This window comes from Thermobia domestica, chromosome 3, assembly GCF_964235325.1.
Source record: "Thermobia domestica chromosome 3, izTheDome1.hap1.1, whole genome shotgun sequence".
In the NCBI taxonomy this organism is placed as follows: domain Eukaryota; kingdom Metazoa; phylum Arthropoda; class Insecta; order Zygentoma; family Lepismatidae; genus Thermobia; species Thermobia domestica.
Window position 1 is genome coordinate 57,122,236 of NC_137456.1, and position 12,266 is coordinate 57,134,501.

The following is a 12,266-nucleotide window of genomic DNA, read 5'->3' on the forward strand; positions in this document are numbered from 1 at the left end:
TGTTTTGTTTCATCTGATTTCTGTTCTATCCGTCTACTTAATTCTTCATATTGCTTATTAGCTTGGTCGAACTTCTGTTCCATTTCGTCAAACTTCAGTTCTATCTTCTGTTCCATGGTCTTGTTAGATTCGTTGAATTTCTGTTCCATTTCGTCAAACTTCAGTTCTATCTTCTGTTCCATGGTCTTGTTAGATTCGTTGAATTTCTGTTCCATGGTCTGCTTTAATTCTTCATTTTGCTTCTTTATCTCGGTGGACATCTGCATTAATTGTCGCTGTACAGCTAACAAGAGTCGATCCTCTGATGACAAACCGGGCGTTACACTAGTTTCACCTTGGTCACTAGTATTTGATTCCTGCTGCATTGTTTCGTTGTCCATTTTTCTTATGATTACTTTACCACTTCGCAATATGGTTAAGTTCGTATTCATTAACTGTAATATAAAAGTAAATTCAACCTTACTCTTCTTCTTCGGGAACTGAATTTACAAAGTCCCGGGTGAGGTAAACCAAATTTTTATAACGACTTATCAATAAGATAGTCGTAAACCTGGTTCGTTTGCTGAGATAAAAATCCGAAGTGGTAGTAATTCTTTGGCATAAAAATATTAGCTTCGATATTTTAATACCATTAATCTCACCTTTTTAATAAAAATGACAATGTCTATAAACAGTGTTAAACTGATTTATTATTTGATATAACTTAAATATCCTTTTCTTAAAACTGTTAAGTACACAAATTCACTGACTAGGTAACCATAAAACATGTCCATATCAACAACTATCCCATAATAATCTCATGCATATATTAAAAACATTCTTCTTACGTTAATATGAAATTAACGTTTTACTAAGTATAGTGCATATGTATGAGTACTTTCTGCCCAAGGTACAGGTAAATATTACACAAGCCAAAGTATTTTGTTATACCACCTAACCGTTTTTTCCAGGAAAATACGAAACACGCATTCCCTTATTTTACGTCTACAATATCTGTGTACAATTTCGTTCACTTCGAGCCACTTGTTTTTGCCTTTCGGGCGTCAACTTTCAAAATTTTGGGTGGGGTCTTTTGCCCCCTAAATTCGTTTTTTCACAATAAAATAAAAAAAAACATGTATTCGTTTATTTCATGTGTAGTATCTACCTGCCAAATTTTATCAAAATCGGAGCATTACACTTGGGAAGTGTCACTTGTGAGTACGAATGCCCTTTCCCTCCCCTTCTTTGTTCATGATGGGGTAGCATAGTTGAAATCGTGGCTTTTAAGATTTGTTCTTTCTGGAGAAAGGGGGCGGCAAACGACGTCATTGCACGGGCCGGCAAATTGCCTAGGGTCGGTCCTGACAAGAGTGAAGAAAGCAGATCATTAACAAGTAACTAATGCTCGTAAAACAAAACATATTGAATCCTTATGCTCTTTTCGGTCCAGTCATATATTTCTAATAAATATATTATGTTTAGTGTCTACATATTTCTTTTTTTTTTAAAAAAAAAGAACAGAAAAAAACTCGTTTCCTCTGTTTGATCACAAAATTGTTGATGCATGAATAGTGTCTTTGTGAGGATATCCAAGTTCACCATCATCCTCTCGTATAACGACACGCTTTTTATTAACGCTTCTCCCCCCACACCCTCCACCCCAATTTAAAGTTCCAATCGTGAAATTCCCCCATATCCACGCCAGCATCACTTCCGCCCTGACAGATGCAGACTAGCAGAGCGTAACACGATACTCCCTGCTAGTCTCATGCACTCAAAGGGCTTCCAGTCCAACGTCACATTCGAGTGGACTTAAAGAAATGAAGAAGGGATGTTTTTGTATCATCGTGGAAGGATTGCAGATTTAAGAGCCTTTATCTTTCTTAAATAGAAATGAATCTAACATTCTGTTTATTCTAACTTAAGTGAAACATATGCTATACCCTTTCGTTGCCTATTTTATAAATTATGAACGATATATTCAATTTACATATGCATTATTATGATATTTATGCCTAAATGAACTGAAGTTTGGTCAAAAACTTTGATAGATAAAAGATTATAAATAAATCCCTCACATTTATTTGTAACCATTGTAAAGCAATCTTACTACTTGGATTGCAGCGACTTGAATATTCTAATCGAATATGATTCATTATTGTAAGTTTTACTATAATCTTTGTAGGTGCGTCTAATTTTAATCTCGTAATTGTATCTGAAACCAAGGTGTATAAATTTGAGGTACTAAACTCTCGTTTTAAACTAATACGACTTAAAGAGAAGTAAATGTCATACAGTTTACAACCAAATATGAAGATTTAACATACGTACTACCACTTTAAGAAATAATATTTCATAACAATAATCATAATAATAATGATTTTCCTGCAGGCGCGCACCCAGAAATTTTTGTTGCAATTGGTCCAAGCTTTGAGGAGGAGGAGTGTCCAATACTAATTACAAGTCACTACATCTTTGAAGTATTGAACGGACCCGAACAGACTAAAAGTAATTGTAAAATATTTCCACCTATATTTTCAGAAAAAAAAAATGATAGACTAGATCAGTGGCGTATTTACGATTTTGTTTCGGAGGCTTTGCTAACTTTCGGGTGGGGGGGCTTTGCCTGGAAATGTGAAAATTCTGCAAGATATTTCATTTATTTTACTATAGTAAGTAAAATTTCGGGAGCTGGGCCTAAGCCCGGAAGCCCCCTCCCTAAATACGCCACTAGACTAGATTGTTCTTATGAGAGAAAGAGTACAAATGAAGTATAAGATCAAATTTTCATGCTACCTCGATAATTTCTCTGTTAAACAAATATAATTTTATTGAGAAAGTGTTCAAATGTATGTTGAATTTGGAAGGTTTTTTTTTGGGGGGGGGGTTCGGACCCGGTAAACTCACTCATAGGTGTACCCCTGCTTTCCTGAACCACGCACATAAGAGGCACGAGCATTAGCCACTCGGATGCACGGAAACATAGAGCATTACTACAATAAATGCCTATTAAACCGAACTTTACTGAGTAAAATGAAACAAATAGTTTATTTTATTACGTTTTCGAGGTGAATTTCCTCTAAACTTTTTCTTTTTCGCAGTTAAAACATAGCCAAATCGTTCCTAGTACTCGCAAACTTTAGTTTTATCCAATTTCATGGAAATCCTCACTCCCTAAATGACTTTCCTTAAAGTTTAAAACTGACTAAATAGGTTTTCGCAATCATAAACGCCCGCTTAATCCAATTCTTTAAAAATGGTTACATTGAGAAAAATCCGTTCTCCGAACAGCGGTATATTGTACAAATATACGGAATCCTTTTGCTTACTACGGAAATCACTACGGAGCATACGTTATCGATATGCTACATAGGCACGCCCTTAGATGTTACATCATGCCGTTGCAGGATGTCTGACATCTAACAGTTTTCTGTATATCACATGCATGTACTTACGTTACATTCCTCAGTTATATGTTATATACGTCCATTTGTATGTGAGATCCTGACTGCCTGTGTTGTTTCATACGGAAAGTATGTATAGATGGAACATTTCTACGGAAAGTATTATAAAACATGCGTTTTCAGTTATACGTCTGCTGTACGTTAAGTCCAAAAACTACAGGAATTACACATGCAACCTACCTTTTTAAGTAGGCCCTACACCACCTACATTTTTTTTCTCAGTGTAGGCTCATAAATGGTTTTCCTCAAAGTCTGCACCTAGGTGCATCGTATCTAACACCCGAAAATGGTAGTTTCGTCAAAATTCATGGAAATCATTCGGCTGCTAAATTACTTTCCTCAAAATTAAAGAGCTTGCTAAATCACGTCTCTCATGCGAAAGCGATAATATCATTCAATTCAATGGAAATCATTGGGTTCTTAAATAACTTTCTAAAGTCTAGACCTAGATAAATCGCTTCTTGCACCTGAAAACATTTCATCCAGTTTCACGAAAATCGTTAGGTTTCTAAATGACTGTCCTTGATGTTTAGACGTAGCTAAATCGCTGACTCGTACTCAAAAGCCTAAAACGTAGATTCAGCTCATTTCGTAAAAAAAAAAAAAAAAAAAAAAAAAAAAAAAAAAAAAAAAAATACTAGGTCCCTTTTAAGGTAAAATTTGCAACCAAAGAAAAGCAAAAATGGAAATACTCGTTTTAAAGTGCAGGATCGTAATAAATTTCCTGTCTCAAAGTCCTGAAGGGCTTAAGCCTACCAGTCGGTATTGGAGAGAATATGCGGTTCCATAGCAGTTCCTGCTAGATTTCTCGTCTAAAGAATGATACTTCTCTCATTCAGGTAACTCTCAAATTGTCTTCACTACCGTAGGTGAATACTACACTGCCAACACCATTTGCTTTTCCCTGGTAGTTACCTATCCAAATACAGATCAGATTCAGCAATCCTTGACTTTATTGGCGTACGCAACGGGGTTTTGGAGTTTAACACTCTCCTTGAGCAAGATAAGGAAAAATAAACATTTACTACTTTGTATATGAATATATACAGGGTGGTTGTAAATTCAATACCTATTTTTAATTTAGTTTATCCTAGAAACTAGCATTAGCTCTTGCTGGCGTGTAATGCTCTTTCCTAATGTGGGGTTTACCATTCATGATTTCAGAAGTTGGTCCAGTGAAAACCGCAAAATGGCTTGTGTATACAGTGTAGAAGACAGAGCTAAGATTGCCATCCTGTATGAAGTTTGGAGGTCGGTGGTGCAAGTACAGAGGTGGAATGGCCTGCACGTAGTCCCGATCTAACCCCAGGTGATTTCTCCCTTTGTGGTTGGGCTAAGGAACAAGTGTACAAGTTAAAACTAAGGGATATTAACAATCTTGAAGAACATATTCGTAAAGTATTTGCAAATGTTCCAGATCAGATGCTAAGAAGAGTGTGGATTTTGTTCCTAAAAGATTCCAGAAGTGTGTGGAAAATGTTTTTTCATACTTGAAAGGTAACTTAGTAACCAATTGGAACAACCTAATAATGTATTTAATCGAAATAAAACTGTGATAGGTTGTTTACTTTTTGAAATATTCATTGTTACAAATAGGTACTGACTTTACAACCACTCTGTACAAACAAAAATCATGCTTGTCCTAAACGAAAATTACATTGACCGCCTAAATTCAACTGACGGTATTCTGCTTAAGCCATTAATAATAATGATAATAATAATCCTTATTATAAAAGGAAAAATCTCAGTTTGTGAATACGCTTATTCATATAGGCTAACACTTGCAGTTCCGCAACGTGTACTGTTTGATTGCCGACAATAGATGCCGTTAAAATACACCCGATTTGCAGATTTAAAACTATTATGATGACTTAATTACTACTTAAAACTACGTTACTTCAATTTGATAACTTCAAAATAGGACATTATCGTAACCATATTTAAAGTTGACGATTACTATTTATGTTTTATTTACAGAATAATATTGAAACGATTTAATGTTTCAATTTAATTACTTGAGAATGGGTTGTGATTATGTTAAACGTAAACATGCTGTGTTGGTTATTATTAAGACAAGACACTAATCATATTATTGTTTGAGCATTAACATTTGGGTAACCACCTAGTTAGCATGCAAAGTAAACTAAATAATTAAATAAATAAATGTAAACAAATTATAACTCTTAATTAAGAAATATTTTAACCTAATAATAATAATAATAACAAATTTGTAGCGCCGGCTCTAACATATTCATTTGAAATAACAAAATGGATAGAAAGCAAATTGGCAGAACTGGAAAGGAAAACCGGAACAATATGGACAGCAAATAGAATACTACGCCTAAGGTCTGCTAAAGAAAGAGTGTCATTATCAAGAAACAAAGGAAGGCAAAGACTAATCAACGTCCGAAATTTACATTACAGACAAATTCAAAAATTAAGAAATTATTTCTATGGAAAATAATAAAATTGAAAACTACATAGAGTAATACTAGCAAAGAACCAGACAAATATACGAAAAAAATGAAATGAAATCTTTGTTTAACGTCCCACGACTATGCTCTTTTGACTAAGGGCGACGAAATATTAAAGCAACTGAACGATGATGGAAGAATTGGTGAAATGAGAATGTGTGAGGAAACCCGAGAAAACCCACTTACACGATGTTGTCCGTCACAAACTTACTTGGCCGGGGATTGAACCAGGAAGCCCACACATCAGAGCAGTAGCGTAGCTAGAATTTTTTCAGGGGGGGGCCAACGAAGGGCCCAAGAAAATTTTGAGGGGGCCATCTCCAATGAATGAAATATTTTATTTACATAAATACATACATACATACACATACACACACACACACACACACACACACACATATATATATATATATATATATATATATATATATATATATATATATATATATATATATATATATATATATATGTGTGTGTGTTCGAGGTGGTGAATGTTTTCATCTTTGTTGTTTATGATTTTATCCTTTTACGGTGAAAATGTAAGAATTTACTATTTCAAACAACTTAATAAAATTGATTTCTAATATAAGTAGTTATTTAAACGCTGCCTTTAAAATATGTGTGGCTGGTTGATTTAAGTGGAAGCAGAGAAATACACTTTTACAGGTCAAGAAAATAACTTACTATAGGTTCATGCCTCTACTTAAAAGAGAATCTTTCTATTCTTGTGGGCAGCAGCAAACTTTTCAACAACTTCTTCGAGATCTAACGATTTAGCAATTTTCTTCAATATAAAGTAATCCTAAGTTTTTCAACCTATCATCAGTCATTGAATTGCCTATATGTCTTTAATGTTTTCAAAGATGAGTATGGCCTTTCACATATAGCATAAGAAACTGATATAGTGACAGGGATGATATCTAGCTTGTAGTTTTCTAGGAATGCGTTTTTGCAGACGCAAAGATAAACGAAATAACTAATACTCAAAGAACTCTAACTCTATGGCCTATAGAACCCGGAGGTTCAGTGCCGCGTTCACAAAAGCTCTCCACTGACTTCTATCCTTAGCTAATTGCATCCAGTTTCTACTTTGTATTCCTATCTCTGCGAGATCCATCTTAATATTATCCTCCCATCTGCACCTAGGTCTTCCTAATGGTCGTTTTCCTATGGGTCTACCAGTCAAGACTTTGAAAGCGTTTCTACTTTCTTCCATTCTAGCTACATGACCTGCCCACCTAAGCCTCCTAGACTTGACGACCCTAACAATGTTGGGTAAACCGTATAAACTATGTAGTTCCTCGTTATGAAGCTTCCGCCATTCCCCATTCTCGTTCCTCTTGGGTCCGAATATTCTTCTCAGGATCCTGTTCTCAAATACTTTCAGTCTATGTTCTTCCCTCAGAGTAAGCGACCATGTTTCGCAACCATACAGAACAACAGGCATGATTATCGTTTCATGTATTTTAAGCTTCAAATTCCTCGACAGAATTCGCGACGACAAGAGATTTTGAACCGAATAGTAACACGAATTCCCTGCTTTTAGTCGACATTTAATTTCTTCGTGAATATGATTTTCGTCTGTTAATATTGATCCTAGATATTTGAAAGTATCCACTTTATCAAAAGTATTATTTAATACTTTAACGCCTCCACAATTTGCAGTATTACGGTCCCGACGCACTTCCATGTATTTAGTTTTCTCTGCATTTACTTCTAAACCCATGTCCCTGCAAGCGTTTAATAAGATCTCTGCATTTATTTCTACTGTTCTCCTATCATTCCCTATTAAATTTACATCATCAGCATATGCCATAACCTGGTGAATGCCGTTCAACTCTAGGCCCTGGTTGCTATCTTTGATTTTCCTTATAGCGTATTCCAGCAGACCATAAAAATTCATCAATAGATAAAGATAAACGAAATTCATCAAGAAATTAACTTTGGTTTTCTCTCGTCTTCATACAACTTAATTGTGTTTGGGAGGATTTTGAGTTCACTCACATTTGAATATTTCCAGATCACTTCCATAATGCTGGGCCATATGCTCCACAATGTTGTAATTTAGAAAGTTTTCACCTTTTGGATGTAGAGTGGTGATTGATCTAATGATTTTGCTACATTATCAAAAGCGTTTTTCCGTCTCAGTGATTGCCTTATCAATAGTAGGCAGAAAAATGTCTCTTAGTATATTATCTTTAGAAAATTCGTTTTCTGCCTCCAATGAAGGAAGAGATTCATCCAAAATGAATTTGTGATATTTCGATGGCGAATGTCTAGTTCGTTTCCAGGAGGAACCCCTATAGCCTATCTGTTTCCGGCTCTGGAATTTCAAGACCATTTTCTCTGCATATCCACAAATATTCTTGATAAATTTGTTCGAATGTTGTTTGTTGAGAGTCATATTCTCCAGACCTCATCTTCAACAGCGTTTGAACTAGTGAATGTAAAATAATCAAACATTCCAACATGTCTGCATCTACTTGAGATAAGGCGAAGCTTAAAGTTACAGCATGGCAGCAGTCATCTCAAATTTTAACAGCCCGAAAACATTCCCTCTCGTACAGATCTCACTTATTTGCCTGATGGAATGATCGAAGTAAATAAATATCACAAGTTCCAGATTTGGTTTAATACAGCATAATAATATAAATAGTTGTTTGGTAGACAAACTGTATTCATAATAATAATAATACTAATACTACTACTACTACTACTACTACTACTACTACTACTACTACTACTACTACTACTACTACTACTACTACTACTAAAATAATAATAATAATAATAATAATAATAATAATAATAATAATAATAATAATAATAATAATAATAATAATAATAATAATAAAGGAGAAAGTGCTTACAAGACTAACGTCGCACAGAAACAGGAACTGAACTCTAACAGGACACTGATTTGCCATTTCAGCGCACTTTTAATTAAAGCCTTGCTCTTGAAGCTTAAGTTTCACTTTAAAGTAAACTGCCAATAATTATCATGTATTCTTAATATTTCAGAAAAATGTCCCGATTTCACGCTGTAAAAATATGGTAGCCTTATCAGTGACGAAACTAGACATTTGGTGCCCAGGGCAAATTTTGCGATTAGTATCCCTTTCATCTACATTTACATCAATAAACACACATATTAGTTTGCTGGCACTCGGGGCAACTGCCCCAGTTGCAGCATCGTGTTTTAATCTGTTCGTAGTTCAATTATTTTTGGTTACTTTTACCCTTGATTCTAAAACTGAATAATGTATGTGCCTTTACTTTATTAAAATGAAGAAATGAGCACTCTTTGAAGCAAAAAGAGGAAATGTGTTTTCCTTTCCCTAATATCAAACAGTGTTAGAACAAACATTTCAATCGGGACTCCTTACAGCAAAAGAAGTATACGTGGCCTTTTTCTTTCGTTTGTTTCTTTACCTTTACTAGTTTTATGAATTTGACGTGAATTCAAATACACAAACACCGAATGGCCAAAGCTCAGCAGTAGAACATCAGCTTAAGATGGTGTGATTGATCCCTCGTGGATAAATATTTCAACTGAGGAGATTACCAAGAATCTTCCTCGGTGTCACAAGGGAAATTTTTATGGCCCTATTGACTCATTTCCCTTATTTCTATCCTCTGAGTCTGGGGTGTTTCAAAACCTTAAAATAAATTCAAATGTAGTTGAAATAACGCTACTATCCTGTAGTCATTGCTAAATTAATATTGTTAGTTTTGAGATTAGATTTGAATGAGGGGCATTAATTAGTATATCCTGTTGAAAATTCATGTCATAACTGATTTATTGTTCTGCATAATTAATACAATGTAATTTTCTCAGAAATGCATATTTTGGCGAAGAACAAATATAAATCTGCGACAAAATTTGGTATTCACTGACTGAACTTACTGAATGGAATATCTGTGGACCAGTCGCACAAACTTCTGATATCTCTCTGATTACTAAACATCAGGTAACAGAATGATACAACCTGGTCATGGGAATAGCTACCACTTTTACTGCAGCGACCAAGTTGTATCATCTCGGTATCTTGCCTGATGATTAGTAATCAGGAGATTGTAGCACTGGCTCTGTGATAAATTTCGGAATTTCTCTAGTAGTAGCAGTTTTGGAATTAAGCTACTGTTAAAATCGTTTAAAACACTTCTGAACAATTTATTTATAAAGAATCAATGATTTTTGTTAGCCTCATTTCCCCAGACTTTAGTTAGTAGTATAGGTTCACCAAGCGCTGACTTCGTTTTCCTTGGAGATCGCTAGTATCGCTTATTAACATCGCAGGAGAAGGTTTCTACTTAGTTGCTACGGCCAAGAGCGTTAGGAAATTAGACGTACTGAAGACAAGACCAGAATATAGTCGAGAAGGAGAACCAGTATCAGTAACATATAGTAGGTGTTGGTAGTATTCAGTATCTTAATTTTCTCGAACCGCAGAGAGAATGACAGAAATAATAAAAACTTCTGCTCTCTTCTTTTAGACGGCTCGATATTATTTAATAATAAAAATAATAATAATAATAATAATAATAATAATAATAATAATAATAATAATAATAATAATAATAATAATAATAAATTATTTAATGGATGTTATGCATTTGTTCTACGTCGCCAGAATCGATGGAAATTAATTACTTAGTGTACGAAGACTTCTATGTCGTCCAATACGAGGGTAATGTTTTACTGCAGTGCATGCTCTAAGCATCTTTTACTGTATTTTAGTATGACTTTCAACATCGAAACGAATGAGAATGCCGACTGATTTTGCCTTTTTTCTGGTTCCTTGTCGATAACAAAGAAGATAACCAGATAAGGGACAGCAGTTAAAAAGAAACGTTCAGATGGTGAGCTCAATGCATGCACCTTACAGATTTCAATGAATTAGATCTTGCTGTACTTCAAACAAAAACGAACCTAGAGATTTTTTTCTCGGGACGTCGACTATTGCAACATACGGTATTCTGCAGTTGGTAACTGTTGTCAAGAGATGTTTCGGTATTAGTTTCACTTGTTGCTACTATCAACTCACCGTTTGTCGACTCATAGCAGTATCATCCTGTGTGGGGGGGCCACTTGGGGGCCAAGATTTTGAGCAAGGGGGCCTGGCCCCCCAGGCCCTCCCTTGGCTCCGCCACTGCATCAGAGGCAAGCACTCTACCACCGTGACCACCGTGACCCCACAAATATACGCCACTTCACCAGAGCCAGAAGAAGGATTCGAAAGTAATACCAATGTTACAAATAAAAGAGGACATAAGGAAGCAATGGAGTGAAAAAAAGAACACTACATGGGCGATTCCAAGAACAAATCAACCAGGAACATGTAGATAGAGAAACGACATTTCAGTGAATGAAAATAGAGGATTTGTACTCAGAAACAGAATACTTACTACAAAGAATCAAGACCAAGTAATAAATACAAAACACTACCAAAAAAAAAAAAAAAAAAAACGCATCCTGCAAAACATCACAATACAAGATGACAAGTGGAGAAGATATAAAACATTTCGAAAAAAAAATACATGTCACAGGAAGATGCTCAATCATAACACAAACCAAATACAAAAAAAAAAGAAAAAGAAAAAAAGAAAAAAGAAAAAAAAAGAAAAAAGAAATAAAAAGACAAACTGGCAAAAATCATACATCAAGAAATAGCATTGAAACAGAAAATGATACTGGAAGAAGTACCGTATTATAAATACCAACCGGAAGCAAACAAAAAACAAACATACATAAACTTTACTGGGACAGAATAATACAAACCGATAAAGAAGTACATCAAAAAGGGAGAATTACGTGTAATACACATCAGAATACCAAACACAACAAACCTGTAGAAAGCACATGGAGAAAAAATAGAAAAATACAAACAGCTAGCCCAACACATAAAAGAACAATGGAAGACTAAAATATGAGAATAACACTAGTACTAATATTGGAGTAATACTACTACTACTACTACTACTACTACTACTACTAATAATAATAATAATAATAATAATAATAATAATAGTAATAATAATAATAATAATAATAATAATAATAATAATAATAATAATAATAATAATAATAATAATAATAATAATATCGTGGTGGTGATAGAATTGAAAACACAGAAATAATTAGATCTTGAAAATTTCTAATACTATCACCTGTTTTAGCGTTTGTGCCTTTAAAAACAAGTTAATTTCCTTCCGTAAGGAATCTGACATTGATGATAAAGTAAATCATTTAATGATAAAGACACTAAAAATCTGAAAAAACATCATCATCATAATTAAACAATGAGTATCTTTTGTTGTGAAAATGATGGTAATATTCATTGTT